The sequence below is a fragment of the Ailuropoda melanoleuca genome, chromosome 13 (genome assembly GCF_002007445.2).
Source record: "Ailuropoda melanoleuca isolate Jingjing chromosome 13, ASM200744v2, whole genome shotgun sequence".
In the NCBI taxonomy this organism is placed as follows: Eukaryota; Metazoa; Chordata; class Mammalia; order Carnivora; family Ursidae; genus Ailuropoda; species Ailuropoda melanoleuca.
Window position 1 is genome coordinate 74,922,049 of NC_048230.1, and position 18,912 is coordinate 74,940,960.

At 42.4% G+C, this 18,912-nt stretch overlaps 1 protein-coding gene across 2 annotated transcripts in view; it reads right to left on the minus strand.

Annotated features, from left to right (window-relative positions):
* The window catches only part of RNF24 (ring finger protein 24), a 79,735-nt gene extending 69,460 nt beyond the window's left edge, over positions 1-10,275 (minus strand). For both annotated transcript variants that reach the window (XM_034639763.1, XM_034639762.1), the window contains exons 1-2: positions 7,007-10,275; positions 5,483-5,608 (exon numbers count right to left, since the gene is read on the minus strand). The gene's annotated coding sequence lies outside the window, so the exon portion shown is untranslated. The remainder of the gene's footprint in view (positions 1-5,482; positions 5,609-7,006) is intronic.
* Positions 10,276-18,912: the final 8,637 nt, after the last annotated feature.

Here is an 18,912-nt window from a genome sequence, read left to right on the forward strand (position 1 = left end):
AGATAATTATGAGGATGAAGCCCTCATGAATGGGATTAGTGCCCCTATAAAAGAAGCCCAGATAGCTGCCTTGCCCTTATCCACCACGTGATGACATAGCAAAAAGACATAATGAAAAGTACCATTTATGCAGTAGGAAGTGGGTTCTCACTGGACACCGAATCTGCTGGTGCCTTATCTTGAACTTTCCAGCATTCAAGACTGTGAGAAATTTCTGTTGTTTATAAGACACTCAGGCTAGGGTATTTTGTTATAGCAGACTGAACGGACAAAGACATTCAAACAGCTATGTGATATACTGTTTTATTCCTGAAGTAGTTCATTCCACTGAAAACCCACAGCAGAGAACACGCAGTTTTACAGAATACATTAAAAAAAAAAATCTTTTAAGAACGCAGCTGTCGGTTTCCTCTCCTCAGAACTGTGTCACGCTTTTATATCATTTTGGAGTTCTAAATGGTAGTGAATTGAAATAGAGAAAATTGAGGCACAGAAAACAGAAGTCACAGCTGCATTTTGAACTGAATATTATGAATTTTTCTTTTTGTGTAATCATTTGATCACTTTCCTAAGAACCCTGGACCTACTTTACAACCCTCCTGAAATACTATTTTAAGTATGCAACGTTCATAACGTATTCCACAGAAGAGTGTTGACTAAGGAAGGCTCTTTGCAGCTCCATTTTCTTATCTTCAAAGTAGTTCAAAGTAAACCAAATGGAAAATCAATAATCTTCCAGAAACATCTTCAAAGCATAAAACATTTCATTTCTAATAGAGCAGTGATTCTTAACCTTTTTTTAGGGTTATGAATCCCTCTGAAAATCTTCTTATAGAAAGAAAAATGCAGATTTTTTGAAAGGTTTTATCATAGCTCAGAAGGCCCCTGTTAGAAACCTTTGTAATACAGTGTTCTCATGGATAAGCAACTTTAAACAAAGTACAAATTCATCAACTCAACACTAAAGGCCTCCCAAGAATTAGCTCAGACTTTTCAACCCCATTTGCCACTATTTCTCTAAGCACCACACTTTACTCAAATGCATTAGTTATGGTACCCTGAATATGCCTCGCTAACTTTGTTCTGGGTATTTCCACTATCTGCACATTCCAGGCTATCCCAACCATCTATTCTTCGTGATCTGTCATAAGCAATACAACCCCCATGAAATCTTCCTTGATATCCTAAACCTTCCTCTGAACTTGTCTTCTATCCTATACTTCCAACACCTTTCCCCATTTTGTATCATGGTCTATACCAAATACTGTCTAATCTGGGATTCTGCATGATATAGCAGTGGAAATGAAAATTATTACCAAAGAAGTTCTTACTCCCTATAGTGGGCTGAATGGTGGCCCCCCAAAAGATATGTCCACATCTTAACCTGAGGAACCTGTGAACATGACCGTATTTGGAAAAGGGAGTCTTTGCAGATGTAATCGAAAATCTGGAGATGAGATCATTTTGGATTATCCAGGTGCCCAAACTCCAACAACAGTGTTTTTACGAGAGAAAGAAGAGAAAGCCATGTGAAGAGAGAAGCAGAGATTAGAATTACGTAACCACAAACAAACTGAAGACTTCAGAGGGGAGGGGGTGGGGGAATGGGATAGACTGGTGATGGGTAGTAAGGAGGGCACGTATTGCATGGTGCACTGGGTGTTATACGCAACTAATGAAGCATCNAATGACATCAAACTTTACATCGGAATCTGGGGATGTACTGTATGGTGATTAACATAATATAATAAAAAAAAAAAAAGAATTACGTAACCACAAACCCAAGACTGTGTGGTACAACCAAAAGCTGGACGAAGCAAGGAAGGATTCTCTCCTAGAGTCTTTAGAGGGAATGCAGCAGCCTTGCTGACACTTTGATTTCAGACTTCTGGCCTCTAGAATTGTGAGAGAATAAATTTCTATTGTTGTAGGCCAACAATTTTGCTGTAATTTGTCATGATGACACTAGGAAACTATATAGCCCCTTCTAGTCATTTTTACTTACTTCAAAGTATTTTTTGTTTATTGCTGTTCTGCAATGGTTAATTATATCAAGAGCATCAGAAGAGATTTTTAAAAAATGTAAAGGCTCCCCAAATCTCTCCTTATTCTCCTGCTATTTTCTGCAACAGTCTCTGAATTTCCTTTATCAATAGTCTTCTGAAAGTGCCAGTGCAGGATAGCATTTGAATAGGGAAGAGCTATATTCCTGTGAAAGCTGACATCACCAACTGTGACATGTGGTGAGTTGGAGGATGAAAGCCTGGGTTCTAAACCTGGCTCCTGATCTTGTGAACCTGAACAGGTTACTTCTCTGAACTTTTATTACCCATAAACAATTCTTGGAGGGTTGCTATAAGAAGTAAATAAGCAATGCATGTAAAGCTACTGGCATAAAAGGTATTTAGTAAAGGTTAGCTAATGTGAAGGATGATTTTCTGGGTGTAATACTGTCCCTGGCTTTTGATATACTGTTCTTTGATCCAAAAAAATCATTCTCACTCCCACAAAAATTCATCCTGGCCTGTTTTCAAGAAGAATAAGTTTAAGTAAAAACTTTAAGTATAGTCAAGCAGGAGATTTCTAGCGTATTTCCGAAGAAGTTTTGCAATTTCTTTTGTGCTAAAGGAAAAGAATGAAAGCCTACACCTTTGATTTCCCTTCCCACCCACTTCCTATAAACTACATTAGCTCATAGTTTGGTGTTTTATTATCTGCCAAATTTTTTCTTTCAGTTCAAGATGAAGAGCCTACTTGGATAGGACACCTAGATTCTATTTGAGTTTATACCACTGAGCATAATTTTTCATGCTCAGAGTTGGGAGAGAACAATAAAGAGATATAAGAAGTTCATAATTTTTTTGGTTTGCTGAGATGAACTTAACAAACATAGATAATGCAGCACCTTTCAATCTCCAAATGAAAAAAAAAATTTTGAAGGTAACAAAGCATACTGACAGACTGTGGCAAAATTATTAATTTTTAGAATTCTTAAATAAGCACAGTCATCAAATGAATTGAATGCTCACACTTGTAGTGCCATATTTGCACTTCTTTTGTTCTCAGTTAAATTATTCTCACATTAAGTTTGCTAATGGAAGAACTGTATCTGATACAAACATCTGCCTAGTTGGGAAAACAAGTAACAGACAAAATGAGACACAGATTTTTAAGGCAACACACATAATTAACCTTCCACAGAAGCCTACAGTTTATATAGAAGCAAATTTTATGACAAGATGAAAATTCACTAATCTAAATGACCAAAACTTTAGAAGATGACAATGAAAAGAACAGGCAAACCTCACTTTAAGAAAAGTCAACAAAAAAAGGAACTTGGAAAGCAGGTAAACTGGAAGTTATCTATAATATAAAAACATTCACTACAGTTACTTTGGTAGTAAGCAACTCTGGTATACCTGACAGCACTGAATGCATCAAAATTCAAGTTGCATTTCACTTTTTCAGAGCAAATTTACAACTTAAGGTGAGGTTCATTTGTAATGGTATCTAAAAAGTGGCCTTTTTTCCTTGCCACTCAGGCTTGCTCCAACTCTCTGGAGTACTATTGAGGCACAGAGCAACTCTCTGGTGTCAGACTGTTCTCAGGGCAGATGGAGGGGCCAGGCTGGTTTTCCCAGGAATGGCCAACCCAAAGTAAGGCCACTGGCCAGCTACTCCTGGGCCAGCTGGCATGGAACAAAGTGTCTGGTTCCTACCTCCAGAGCAGAGGAAACTCAGCCAGCTGGCTTTCGATGGGCTGCACTAGTTGGAGTGATCACAATTCCTTTCAAACCATCTGGCATTCTTTTTGAACCCTCAATTTACCCAGCACTACACTCTGATGTCTGAAATGCTCAGATAATTGGAGGAATCCCCACTGCCTACCTAGATAAGAAAAGAAAGAGGCAGAAAAACTGCTAAGTCAATTACTTCAAGAAATAATTTCTAAAATTAAAAGTTGCTCTCAATTTTAGCTTGTGTATTATCTACCTTAAAATCTAAACCATTCCCATGATTAAGCAAACTTTCAAATAAACAGGCTAAACAGACAATTTAACATTAGGAAAGTTGTAAGGCTTGTAGGACATGACACACTACTCTGAACTTCTCCAGAGCCTTTCTGTATCCTTCATGTGGCCCTCAATGTAGACTTTGTATTGCTACATATACTTATCTTCCCAGCCAACTAGTAAGTGAAAACAACAGTGTCTTCCAGCTGCTTTTTTTTTTTCTTACAGCTAATTTAAAAAAAAAGACTGTTAATAATGTATTGGTGTTTTACAAGTTCCATTTCTAGAAATAAGAAAACTTAATCTGGAATAAAATGAAGGACCTCTCCTCCAGGCAAGCCAAATAAAGAACAGGACTTAGTTTGACACAAAAATATTTTATTCAGTGGTCGAAATGACTTATCAAGTGACCAAACTGTTGGGAAGTGCCATAGGGTGCTCATCTGTCAGGACTCCCGGGGAGCTCAGGTGGTCAAACGTTGGACTCTTGATTTTGGCTCAGGTGACCTCAGGGTTGTGAGATAGAGCCCTGAGTTGGGCGTAGAGCCTGCTTAGGATTTTCTTTCTTCCTCTCCCTCTGCCCCTCCTCCCTCCCTCTCCAAAAAAAAAAAAAAAAAAAAAAAAAAAAAAGGAACTCATCTGTCAATTATAGATCATTCAACTGATCTATCACTAATCTGTCAATTGTAGATCATTTTACTATTCTATCACTAATCTATACTAATATGGGAATAGAGAGGCAAGCAATCAGAAAAAAAATCCCCAAAAACAGATGAGATGCATTTATAGCCAATATACCTTGAAGTACTCTGAGTAAAATACTACATCAAATATTAGAAACTGGAGAAGATTATACAAATAATAACTGTAATTATAGTTTTCATTGTGTTTACCCCATGCCAAGTACTGACTTTAGCATTTTACATACTATTTCGTTTGATATACACAACAAACATATGAGGCAGGTACTATTATTTCCATCTTGCAGATGAAGAAACAGAGTCATCAGGAAACCTGTCCAAAGTCACATGGCTAAACTGCACGAGCTGGAATTCAACTCCAAGCAGTCTTGCTCCAAGAATCTGGGTGCACAACTGCCAGGGTTAAGTTATACTTATGAAAGAATGAAATGCAGGGAAAAATTCAATCATTAATATAGTCTTCGTAATTTTTTCAACTCTAAGTGTAGCAAAAGGTGGTAATTAGGGGCACTTGGGTGGCTCAGTCAGTTAAGTGCCCAACTCTTGATTTTGGCTCAAGTCATGAGCTCATGGTCCTGAGATTGAGCGCCTGGGTTTTCATGCTCAGCAGGGATCGGCTTGAGTTTCTTTCCCACTGCCCCTCCCCCCATTCTTGCTTGCTCATGCTCTCTCTCTAAAATAAAGAAATCTTTTCTACAAAGTGGTAATTAAAAAAATTTAACAAACACCAATTTTCTTGTCAGAAATTTTTAAAGAGAAATATTCTACCAGGTTAAAGATGTCTGTTTTTCCTTTTTTTGCCCATGTATTGAGTAGGTACTCGTTCCAGTTGCTACTCTAAAGGACAGAGTGGTAAACAGGACAGATGGAAGTCCTTGCCTTCCTGGAGCTGACCTAGTGAGGGTTAAGAGACAAAAAAAATCAGTTAACAACATAATTTCAAAGTGATACATTTTACAGAGGAGGTAGGAAGGAAATGTATATTTCTCTTTTGTGACATTTAACTATGAAGGTAAATGAGAGAGATGGATAGGAAGGCAGGGGGAAGTTGTTTTTAATTTTGTTATAATTTTAAAATTATTTTTAAAAATGGGCAATATCAGAGCCTGTGTGTATGCTGACATAGATGGTGCCTTGGGGAATTGCTGATGATGCAAAAGAGAGACATAATTCAGGAGTAAGTCCTTGAGTAGGTATGAGGGGGAATACGGAAGGGAGGGAAGCTGGCCTCTCAGGAAGAAAACATAAAACATGGGCCCTAAGGAAGGTGGATTTCTAGATTTGGTGAGTGGAAGTTGAGTGCTATTTGTCTTATAGCTTCTAAACCTCAATGAAATATGAAGCCTGCTTATCTGCATGGGGAAGGGTGGGCAGCTCATGAGTTTAAAGAGTGGGAAAAAATTATTAAACAGTTATAGGCAAAAATATTAGGAATCTGATCAGTTTCCTGGGCAGTGCTAAGAGTCCACTTCAGATTTCTGGTCATGAATCTAAGGTTCTCTAATATTCAACCACTTATGTGCACTCATGGAAAAACCAGATGAGAGATAAAACAGCTATAAATAGAAAAAAAATTCCTGGCTAAAAAATAAAATAAAAAATATGTATCCAAGAGCATATATATCCATGTCACAGTCACTAACAATGTCCAATCAAGCTGTGGTCTACATAGTTCCATTTGTCTCCACCTTCTCACAACAGAAATTCTTGTAAATAATATATTTGTCATATTTAGTCATGACATTTAATCATGAAGCTTAAAGATTATTTCTTTTTGGTCACGAATGCTTCTGCTACTTCCTAAGGTAGATTTTTTAAAATGCACCTGATAGTCTTCTTGTACATTTCAGAGGTGATTGCCTTTCATTGCTTGAAGAAACTTTCTCTGTGGTAACTGAGATCCTAAAAGAGAAGATCTGAAAATCTTCCAGAGTGGGAGAAAAATAGGAATGGGGATTAGACTTGGATTGGACCTCTTAACAGCAATACCAGAAGCTAATGGAACAATGCCTTCAAAAGAGGGACACTAATTTTCAATCTAGAATTCAATATTCAGCTAAACCACTATTCAAGTGTGAGGGGTAAGTGAAGACATTTCCGGATACGCAACTTCTGAAATCAGGAAGAATTTCACTTTGTATGTGCCCAGTCTCCAGAAGATGCAACAGAAAATGGAAGACATAGGATTCAGGAAGTAGAGGATCCAACACAGGAGGAAGGCAAAAAGAATTCCCAAGATGTTGACAAAGGGAAGTCCTAGATGACAGGTTGGAAAAAGAAATGAAACTTTACCTGAAAATGCTGAAAGATTATCAGTTCTGTCAGAATTTGAGGATGAGTCAGTGACTGGTACAAAGAAAACAAAGCAAATGAAAAACAAACAAGAGGCAATTATTTAGTTTAGAGAAACAAAAGTACAAGATAGAAAATGTAATACTAGTACGCTACATGGCTCATCTGTGAATAACAGGTACATTGTCACAGTTTTATAAATACTGAATACTGACTTAACTGGGAACTGTAGTTATGTAGGACAACCAAGTCCTCAACTTCCAAAATAGAAGTCCATAGATGATGTCCAAAGATGGGAAATCAAGAAATAAGTTTAAACATTAAGAACGAAATAAATATAAAGGTAAATATCAGAAGGAACTGCTAAGAGTTGAAAGCAGTTCAACATTCTGAAACTGCTGATTTTTTACTACTCCCCAATCTAAAAAATGGCAATTTCATATAAGTTAATGCATCATAACATTACTTTATTACTGGTTTTATTTTTTAAAAGATTTATTTATTTTTGCGCGCGTGAAAGAGAGAGCGCGCGCTTATGAGCGCGCCAGCAGGAGCAGGGGAGGGGGCAGAGGAAGAAGCAGACTCCCCGCTGAGCAGGGAGCCCAATACCAGACTCATCCCAGAACCCTGGGATCATGACCTGAGCCAAAGGCAGATGCTCAACTGACTGAGCCACCCAGGTGCCCTATTACTGCTTTTAGAGTAAGCTGCCATTTGAGACAGAAAACAATTACTGATAGAAAATGCTCAATAGAAAAAAAAGCTCTACTTTTTGTTATCAGACATTGTTGGGGGAATAATATATCGCAGTTTGGGGTAACAAAGTGTTACCATACATGCTATCACCATGATTGACATAACAGTATTAGTGCTGCTAATATAAAGAATATATTTACTACTAAAATGGCATTTAGCATAATTTAATCTATTTTCATGATAGAGAAATTACTTCAGAATTTTTCTTCAAACATCATACTACAGAAATGCTAAACTATGGGCTGGTAAAGATTTTGATTAACAGAATGTTGAATAAAAAGGCCAGGATGTTTTTAAGTTCCTTTCTTGATACAAACAATAGCTAAGTCACTCTTGCAAAATAAAGTTCCACAATACTATGGTACGACGCAAGCCTGTTTCACTGATAATTCCGGTTATACTACTCTGTTTATCTAAGACTTCCCCTTATGGTTTGTTTTAAGGGAATTCCTAAAAAAGATCTCATGCAGGCAGTTATAAATTATTGGGCTTGCTTCAATATTAGTGACACTAGCTTATGAAGTTAATGAAGCCCTTGTTTTTAAGTTAACTTATTTTGAGTTAAGTTCATTGATATCAAAATTTTATTTAAATTCTACATCATAAAAACCAAAAGTTCTCCAAATTGGAAATCAACCTTTACTAATTTTAACTTTTACAAAAAAAGAATTTGACAATGCTAATGTTAAGACTTTCACCAAGAATAATATATCCCTATCCAACCAATGGAAAATTTCCCCTTCAAATTAAAAGCAAATGTTTTTAATACAGGGAATATTCATAAACAGATGCTGTGGAAGACTGCTTAGTTTGGATTTCATTTTGCACTAAAAACTACCAGGAATTAAAATACACATGATTAAAAAATAATCTTAAAGAAATCTTAAAGCTGAACCAACTCAATTATTCTTATCACCCAATAAGATCCTCTTAATTTTTTTTACTACCACTATTTTCAATCAAAAGACCATAATAAAAATCTATTTTGGAAATGTGTTTCTTATATACAAGTTTAGCTAATTTCCTATCACTCTGCAAAATTAGAAGGGTAAAAAAGAAAGTGAAAATGCAACCAACAATATTCTAAAACTTATAAAATCTGGTATAAAAAGAGAGAAAGGTCCAAATGAAAGACCAAAGAATAACTCGTACTATTACAAATGCTTCCTTTTAATTGGTCTGCAGCAACTGTAACTCTTCATAACTTTACCAAGACAGCAAAGTCAGGCAGTCCAACCCATGGAACCAAAGTCCGCGGGAACCTGCAGAGCTTCCTTCTCTCTCTGGGGATGTGGACAAGGATAAAAGGTGTTCTGTTTTCCAGTAGTCCTGTAAGAGGAGCCATTGAGCTGGGCCACACAACCAGACAACAGAGCACAGGAAAATTCAGATCAAAGCAAGGACGCATGCCAGGGTAATATGCAACAAAACCCTTTGCCAAAGCACTCAGAAGAAAAAAGCAAGGAGGTGGAGAGAACCTGCTGGACCACCTTCTTAACACAGGGAGACAGGGAGAAACAAAATCTGCTTCTACTGAGGAGCCAAGAAGACAGTGTCCTAGATATACTGGAGTATTTCTGTAGACGTGTATATGAGTAAATAGACATATTACCAATGAACTAAACCCAGAAGGCACTTTCCTATATGTTCTGGAGCATTCCCGTACACATATATATGAGCATATTACCATTACCTAAACCCAGAAAGCAAAGCGTTCTAGGTATACAGATACATGAGAATATTAATTTTCAATGAACCTATAAAAACATTCATTTTCAATTAGCAAAACGCACTGGTTTTATAGTAAGAAACATAAAATATTGTTTGAAAGACTAGCAGAGAGAATTGGGTGAAGGTCTGTTGAAGTAATATCTCTTTTTCTTCTTACCCTTTTTCATCTCTGATTCTCTTATTTCATAGGGGACACGGAGGACGGACACACACACACACTACACACTACACACACACGACACAATTAGGTCTCTGGAAACAAAGGCGGGTCCTTAATTCTCCGGCCTGTGGAAGCACACAAGCCCCCCACCCACTGATAGGGGCCACCGCCTGACTTTAATTAATGAGTAAGCTGAGGCGAGAGGTCTCACCCCAGCCCACAGCCATGCACACAGTGACAAACGGGCACGAGACAAACGCCACAAAGAAAGGGGAGGGGCAGGTGGGGACCAGGAAAACACTGCCACGCCGCGCCCCCCAAGGCGCGTTCCCATCGCCAGCGCGGAGGCAGCCGTCCTCGCCATCCTCGTCCTCGCCACCCCGCTCATCCAAGCCGCCTCCCCAGCCCGGGAACCGACGCTAGGCACGGGCTAGCGGGGCGTGCGGGGCGCCGCGAACCTCCCTTCTGTGACCTCCGGATGACAGACAGCCTCGCGCCGCCCTTTGTGCGGGACTCAGCCTCCCGCCCCGGTGGACTCCCCTCTCCGCGTCCCCCCCCCGGCCTGGGCCGCTGTCCCACCCTTCTCCGTCCCCGCCGAAACGCCCGGGAGTGTGAATGGGGGAGGCTGGCGCCGGCCCGCGGGCTCCTCAGCATCCCGAGCCGGGCGCCGCGCCTCTCATTCATGCAGCGGGGCGGGGTGAGGGACCCGGATGCCCGGGCAGCTCCCGCCCACCTCGCTGAGGGCGTCTTGGCTTCAGAGTCTGCCGTGCGCAGGCGCGGCGCTCCTTGGCCTGGCCGGGTTCCGCCCCGCCCCCGTGGGCGGGGGGAGACAGTTCCAAGGGCGGAACTGGGGCACATAGACCGACTACCTTATCTGTTTAGTATTTTTGCGTGTTCTATAAACATTTTTTTAAAAGATTTTANAAAAAGATTTTATTTATTTATTTGACAGAGATAGAGACAGCCAGCGAGAGAGGGAACACAAGCAGGGGGAGTGGGAGAGGAAGAAGCAGGCTCATAGTGGAGGAGCCTGATGTGGGGCTCGATCCCATAACGCCGGGATCACACCCTGAGCCGAAGGCAGACGCTTAACCGCTGTGCCACCCAGGCGCCCCATCTATAAACATTTTTTAAGGTGAAAGCTTGGGACGCCACCATCTTCCTAGCATCCAGCCTCCCAATCTCCGAGGGCACAGGAATGCCCATTAGTTTGATGGAAAGACCGTACACCCCGCCTCCTTCTTCCCTTTGTCTCTCCTGCAGCAGGTCCTCTCCGCTGAATAGCTGGGACCACAGTGGTAGATGAGACCCAGAATCTGCCCAGATAGTGGAGAAAAGTGTGTGCAAGAAAGAGTGCATTACATTTTTTATTTGTATTGACCTGTCCCCCTCTGCCCCCAGCTCTCATTCCACAGGGCAGGCAAGAAATTGACCATGGCTTTGAAGAGGGCACAGATCTTTCTGTAAATTCAAGGCCTAGGGTGTTGTAGCTCCAAGGATCTGTGGAGGCCTCTCGTCTTAGTAGGCAGTGTATCTGTGGAGACACCCTCCTGTTCTTAGCCCCTTGGCTCTGCCACTCCTGTGCCACAGAAATCTTTGGGGATGCTGGGAGCCTGCAGGAGGCCTCAGAGCTTTCCCCTCTGAGGTTCCTCAGCTGAGTGCGAGGGTACGGCTCAGTCCCCATGTTCCCTTCTTCTTCTTTGTTTTTTTTTTTTTTTAAAGATTTTATTTATTTATTTGACAGAGAGAGAGAGAGCCAGCGAGAGAGGGAACACAAGCAGGGGGAGTGAGAGGAAGAAGCGGAGGAGCCCGATGTGGGGCTTGATCACAGGACTCGATCCCAGGACTCTGGGATCACACCCTGAGCCGAAGGCAGACACTTAACCACTGAGCCACTGAGGCGCCCCGCCATGCTCTCTTCTGAGGTTCTCCTTCTTTTTCCTATCTTACAGGCTTCCCTCACATAAACCACAAACAACTCAGTGGCTTAACTTTGGGAAGCAAAAGTCGTCATGGAAAGTGCCTATAGACAAATTCCTTCTGCTTTGCAAACCATAAGTTTCCAAGGCAAGGGGGAAATAAAGACAGAAACTTCAGTGAACATCTCAAGAAGTTACCCTGTAGTTACAGTCCCCCAAGGTGAGAGATGGTTGGAGGCATGTGCTCTGTAGAGTGTGACGAAAGGAAGGATGGGGGAGACCATTTCTTCCTCTAAAGCTGCCTATCATCACCTCACCCTGCCCTTCAAGCCAAGAACCTCAGGGGCCCCTTCCTTCCCTCTCTTCCCTTCTAGCTCTCAATGGGAGTTGTTACCAGAAGGGCCTTCCCAACTCTGGTTTGCTGATACCTGTCACTCTGTCTAAACCAGGCCTCCTCATACCTCTCCTGGCCTATTGATTCCTATGCAAATAAATTCTCAGGATATGCAGATCTGCCCATGTCACTGTCTTTTTCTAAAGCGCCCCATTTGGTACTTTGACCCTTATTTTCCAGTCATTTCCAGAGCAACACCACAATGTTTTACCCTCAGTGCCTATGTTCTTGATGTTCTCTCTACTAGGAAAGCAAAACTCATCTAGGAACACTCAAGAGTCACGTTTTTGATGAAGTCTTCCTTTCTTTCCCCACCTTGGTTGACGGACTTTCTTTTGGAATCCTCCTGGGTCCTGTACCCAAGTCCCTCTCAGCCCCTCTTTTCCTCCCCCACCAGCATGTGAGCCCTTCAACAATGGGAACAATGTCTCCTCAAGACCTAGGAGGTGATTGGCAAAACAATTAGGAAGCAATGGCTGTTGGGAGAGGTGTTATTCCCTGGTGGGCCAGGAAGGTTCCGCAGGGTGAGAAAAACAGAACTCTTCTTTTCTTTCTCCTCCCTTCTTGTGGTTTCCTTTACACTCCATGTGTTAGGAAACCTGTTTTATTTGTTTTTTTAAAAAGCTTGGCTAGAAATTCTCTAGTCCAAGCTGGTTGTAGGGTTGAGGGTGGAGTGGCTTTAGCTTCACGTCCTTTGTCCTTGTGAAACTCAGGAGAGAGAGAGAGAGAGAGAGAGAGTAGTAGATTGTTCCTTGTTCCTCTTGGGAGAGAAGTCAGATTTTTTGGTCTCCTGGTGTCTCCAGCTGGAGTTCACAAGCTGATCCATGATCCTAGCTGTCTACTGACATGGAAGGTTCTTCTTCCCTCTCACTATATCCAACCGCCCCCACCTAGGCAAAATGCATGTGGGGGTGGAGTGTGGGTACATTCAGAGAGATCTGGGCAGTTTAGGTGGGTACCCCCAAACAGCACGCATCCAGGACTCGAAGTAGTGGCTCTCTCAGCTAATGTGGGCTCTTGTTCCTTGTGATGGAGGAGTGGGAAAAGCTTCACTGTTGGGGGCTTTGGAGGATGTCCCTCTCTCTACTTCCTCTGCCCTCAGCCCTCTCTCATCCTCTTCCTACATTATACTTCTTTTAAAGCATTTTCCTTACTCCAACCCTTACCTGCATGGTCAGAAGTCTTTCAAGACCCCTCTACCTTCTGGAAAATAGATGGCATCTAATTTTAAATCAAATGCTAGTGACCAATTTTAGAACAACAACTTTCTGGATGGTAACTGTAGTGGAAGCAAGGGCTGCTTTTAGTCATCTGGGATCTGGTGCTCAATACAAGTTTGTCGAATGACTGTATCACCAATAAAGGCAAAAATCAGCATTTCAAAGAGAAGCTAGAAATCAAACCCCTCTGCCCATCCTCTCCTCCTGGTGAGGACTATCCATCTGTTGAGTGGTGGGCACTATCCCAGATAAACATTCCTTATATTGGTCAATGATTTGGCTGCTGAGTTATCTAGCCCTCTGAATGACCCTTTCAAGGGTCTACCAGTCTAATGCTTTGACCATTTGGACTGGGTCAGCAGAGGAGTTTCACCATTTCTGTGAGAGCTTGAGGTGTGCTCCTGTGTTCCCTGAACCCCTTCATTTGAGAATTCCAGTCTCCTGCTGGGCCTCCTCCTCCAAGAACCCTCCCCAGTACCCCTTGTGGACCTCTAGATGGGGTATGACCCTGCGCATAGAGGCCTGAGTTGCTCCTTGATGCAGGATGTGTGTACTCAACTGTGAAACAGTACAAGTGTGGGAGGAAGTGAAGTCTTCTATGTGCATTAGCTTTGGGTAAGACTGTGTCCACCCTCAGAAACAGAAGTCAGGGATTCTGTCCTCAGCCACCAGCAATCCATGCTGCCTTTCTGGCACCCCTAAGCCCAATCACCCAAACAGAACTCAGAGGCCTGAAAATATACATGTGCTCAGGATCCCACGTGAGAGTTAGCTGAGACCAGCTGCAGGTGGAAGGAGTGGAGACACAATTTCCCAGGGGTGGGGAGCCTGCTCAGACTAACTATTGCATTGGAGTGCACCTGTCTTAGTGTGGATTCTCCCAAAAAGAGGTCCAAGACAAGGGTTGGAATGCAGGTAATTTACTTAGGAGGTATTTGCAGGAAACAGGAGTGAAGGTGTGGGAAAGCAGGATAGAGAAGGGAGAAAAGCCAATCCTAAGGGGCTGTTGATGAACCAGTTACTGCCATGAGCAGATCAGAGAAACCTGATGGAACAGTCTCTACACTGTCCTCCCAAATGATGAGGAGGCTGGGATATTTACCTACTGACTTCCATCTCCCTGTTGCTTCTAGATGACCATCGGGAACTTTCAAGTTATGACGATGCGGCAAGGCGAGCTACCTGGCTCAGCTCTTCCTCCCCTGCCATTACCGCTGCCATTAGAACCCCACCACACCACAATTCCTGTCCCTCTTGAGTTCTCTTGCCCAATTGTGTCACTACCTTTTCTCTTTGTTCTTAGGTCTGAGCTTGTAAGAGGAAGAGAAGTGGGGTGATATCTTTGCCCACAAACCGTTCTAAGAAAAAGGAAGTATAATGGTTCCTCCCCCATTTGAACCTATCCTATCTACCAAAATAGCTCTCCACCATCATCACCTCGTCCCAAAGCAAAGCACAGGAGAGAGAGAGAGAGAGAGAGAGAGAGAGAGAGGCGCCAGAAAGCAGGCAAGCTTTCTGGAATGACTTCGGGCATCATAGAGTCATAGAAACAGAGCTGGAAGGAATGAACTCTCTAGAAAGATGAGCTCAGTATCTTTTGATTCTCCTGTTATTGTAACACCTCCTCTAAGCAGGCTTCCCTGGTTTATCTTGGCTTCCCGCCTTTCTAAACCGCATGGTTGTACCTGGGACTCAGTCCTTCGTGCCCTCTGAAGGCTCTGAGGCGGGCAAAGACCGTGACTGGGGGAAGAACCTTGAACTCCGTAGTGGAGCGTGTCCTCCACCATGAAACACAGCTTGGGTCACAGGCCTCTGGCCCCCTTACCTAGAGTTCTCACTCGCCTGTCTGTCATCCAAAGGAGCACACCAGGAGAGCAATGCTGGGAGGCAATGTGTTTCTAATACCGTCAGAGGTTCCTCCCCCACCCCCTGGGTTAAAATGGTGAAATGAACCCACGCATCTACTTTGGCTCCTTCCTAAAACTCATTAAAACTATTCTAAAGGGATTGTTTTTTTAAAAAAGACAAACAAGGACAGAGAGACTAGAAAGGGAGACAATGGCAGAAAGAATTTTGTAAGCTGGAAAACAGATGGATGAATGGTGATTGATTTAGCAGACTCAAGAAAGTGAAAACCTGAGGAAAAGCTAAGAACAGCCCTTTTTTCATGGCAAAACCCTAAAAACAAAACAAAACAAAACTTCCAAAAAACAAACAAACAAATAAACAAACAAACGGGATTGGCAGTCCCAGATAACCTCTGTAACTGAGCAAGCCACGATCAGGAGAACTGGGTGAAAGGTGATTGGGAAGCAGTTAAAGTCTCTGTTCTACCACCCTCCATGCTGCACAGCCCCATCTCCCAACAGGCAGATGGCTGGAGATGTAGCTTCTAGAAGAGGCGAAAACAGGTCTCTCAATTGAGTGCACCAGCGACGGCTGTGAACAAAGGTTTCACGTGAAGAAGAGGGGCAGCAAGTGAATATTTACTCACTGCACATAGATCCTTAGCTTTCTTTTCTGCTCCCTTACCAGGTCCCTGACAGCCACACTCCACCCCCTCGTCTCTGGAATTCTGACCAGACCCAAAGGAAAGAACTAAGGATACTAACATCAGAATTTCCAATTTATGACAATCCATGTCTCCCTATGGTGAATCTCTGAGATGACAAGTCTGACTCCCACACTTTCAACAAGCTTTTCAGGCTTTTAGTCTTAATCAAGAGCAGACAGCCAAAGATCATGTCATGTCTCAGGTTCCCTAAAAACAGGCGCTGAAATGAAGATTCAGGTGCACATGATTGATTGAGGGTGGGCTCTCGGGAGAAGCCTTCCCCATGCCTCATGTCTCACCTCCTCCAGAAATAGCTGCAAAGGAGCTTGGGGGGAGTCTAGCCTCAGTCTCATCCCACAGGGAGCCCTGGAGTGTGAATTGCACCACAGGATTGATTTCACCTGGAAGCAAGAGGGCTGTTTTGTGCCCACACATTCATCAATCATTGATTGTGGGCTGCCAGAGAGGAGGCCGTCATCTCCCAGGCAAGGCAGCTCCTGACTGCAGCCAATTCTCTAGAGAAAGGGGCAGCTCTGATCCATGAATAACCAACACTCACAGCAGCTGAGGTATGGGTAGGACATCAATAACATCTGCTACAGGTTACCAGATATCTGAGGAAAACTGCTAACAGCAAGAGAAGGAAGAAATAATAATAAAAACCAATAAGCAAACTAATAACCAAAATAAACATTTAAAAAAGCCACTTGGGAGAAACCAGGACTTATTCTCAAGGATAAGAGATGATATCGCACCCATGAAAGAAGAATAAGATGCTATTTTAGAAGACAAGAAACAAAAATAAGCTTTGAAAACAAACAGACATGCTAGAAGAAATGAAAAACTCAATATTTCCCAGAAATAGATCCAAAAGACAAAACAATGAAAAATAGGGAAGAAAAAAGGAATGCAGGAAGAATAGTCTAGAAGGTTTAACATCTGAATAACTGTCATTCCAGAAAGAGAGGGGGAGGAAATCATTAACGAAATAATTCAAGAAAAATTTCCCAAACTGAAAAAACCAATTTCCAGGTTGAAAGGGCTCATCATGTGCCTAGGTCAATGGGTAAAGGGGGCCCAACCAGTCCACATACTTGTGAAATTTCAGAACCCTGGGGACAAAGAAGATTCCGCAAGCTTGCATAAAGAAAAAAGAGTCATATACCAAGTCTCAAGAATCAGAATGTCTTCAGACTTCTCTTCCCTGGAACTGTTCCAGAAACACTGAAAGATAGAATACTAGAGTAATATCCTTATAATTCACAAGGAAATGTGTTTCTAATCTAGAATTCTATACCCAGCCAACCCATCAATCAAGAACTAGGTAGAATAAAGACTTTCAGATATGCACAATCTCATGTGTCCTTTACTTGGAAGTAACTGAAGGATGTGCTTTACCAAAATGAGGGAGTAAACCAAAAAGAATGACACAGAATACAGGAAGAAGGAGATCCAACACAGTGGGAAGGTATGGGAACCCCTGTGAGGCTGATATAGCGTGAACCTAGGAGGATTGGAGCTGAGAGACTCAAGACGCAGATATGTTAAGGATCGTCATCACCAAGATGACCACTGCCATTGTACCACTTTATAACCAGTTTTTCTTCGAGGTGCAGACTTTAGAGGTAAATTGGCTAAATGACAGAGACCCCACTTATTGTTGGAAAGAGCTCTTGCCTAATACTGTTGAGATTTGCTATTCAGTCCTGGCTTTGTTTTGAAGTAGCTGTCCTGGGAAAGTCTCTTTCCCTTCCTGGACTTCTAGATCGTCCTCCATCAATGTCAAGAATGGGCATGTGTCTTGAATGGACAAGAATTCCATGTGTCTTTAAGGCTATCTGTGCCTCTGTGAAATTTATTCTTCATGATATACAGCTCTATGAGTTTTGGAAAATGAATAGTTATGTAACCACCTCCGCAGTCACACTACAGAACAGTTCCATCACCCTAAAAAAAAAATGCTCTCATGCTACTCCTTTGTAGTCAATCCGTCTCTCCTCCCCTTAACTCCTGGAAGCCACCAGTCTGTTCTCCATCCTTACCTTTGCTATAATACATACATGGAGTCATACAGTATAAAGCCTTTTGAGTCTGGCTTCTTTCATTGAACACAATGCATTTCTTTGATACACTAGCCATCAATTACCACTAATCTTGTTTTCAGCTCTCCCCCAAAGCAGATTCTGAGGCAAGAATTCAAATGCAAGTAGTTGATGTGGGAGGTGATCCCAGGAAGTGCTAGTTAAGGGAATGAAGAAGTGAGACAGGGAAGGGAAGGAAGCCAATATAGGGTGTGTTTTTTTTTCAAGTAGGATATCACCATGGGCAAAAATTTCCACCCTCTGGGGACTCTGGGATCCCCTGCAAAACTCCCACCTCAGAGCTGTCCAGCCTAATGGGTGAAGAAGCTGGGATATTTATCCACCAACTTCCTGTTCACTATTGGTTGAGGGTTGCCTCTGGGGGCCTTAACTCTCTAGCACTCTGGCTTGCCTGGTATGTGGACCAAATATGTTCCTGCCACCAGGAAAAAAAAAAAAGCCCTCAGGCAGAAAGTTACAGGTGTTCAAAGTAAGCAGCTTTTGGTGTGCAGTGGTGAGTGCCAAGAGAGACGTGTGAGGCATTGACAGCACCGGCTGCACCCTGCCCCTCCAAGTGAGAGGATGAAGCCCTCCTATACCACCAAACAGCTTCAGAGAGGAGCCTTGAGGGCTTCTGTGGTTAGGGCCTGAGAAGACAGCCAGAACAATGAAGCCAGGGTCCCAGTGGAAGAATTCTAAGGATAGGCACATTTTACTTTGAGAGTAGGAGGGGATCTCTGAAAGGTAAGACTGCCCTACCTGAGGACCACCCCAAAACAAGTCTACGTCCCCAGTGCTGAATCCCACCCTTGCACCTTCCCCCTCCTCCATTAGAATCAAGCCCCTGATGTGAACAGGAGAGCTTTTCCTCTACACAGTTGGTAAAACAGGCTTGTATAACTTACTTAAAACTCTCGGCTCTCTTAGCAAATTATTGGTTTAATGGATGTGCCTCTCAGCAGAAAAATGCAGATGTGTCAGAAACACATTTCAATTTTCACAACCTAAACTGAGCTCAATTTCTTTCATTCTTTTTTTTTTTTTAAGATTTTTTTTTATTGGGGCGCCTGGGTGGCACAGCAGTTAAGCGT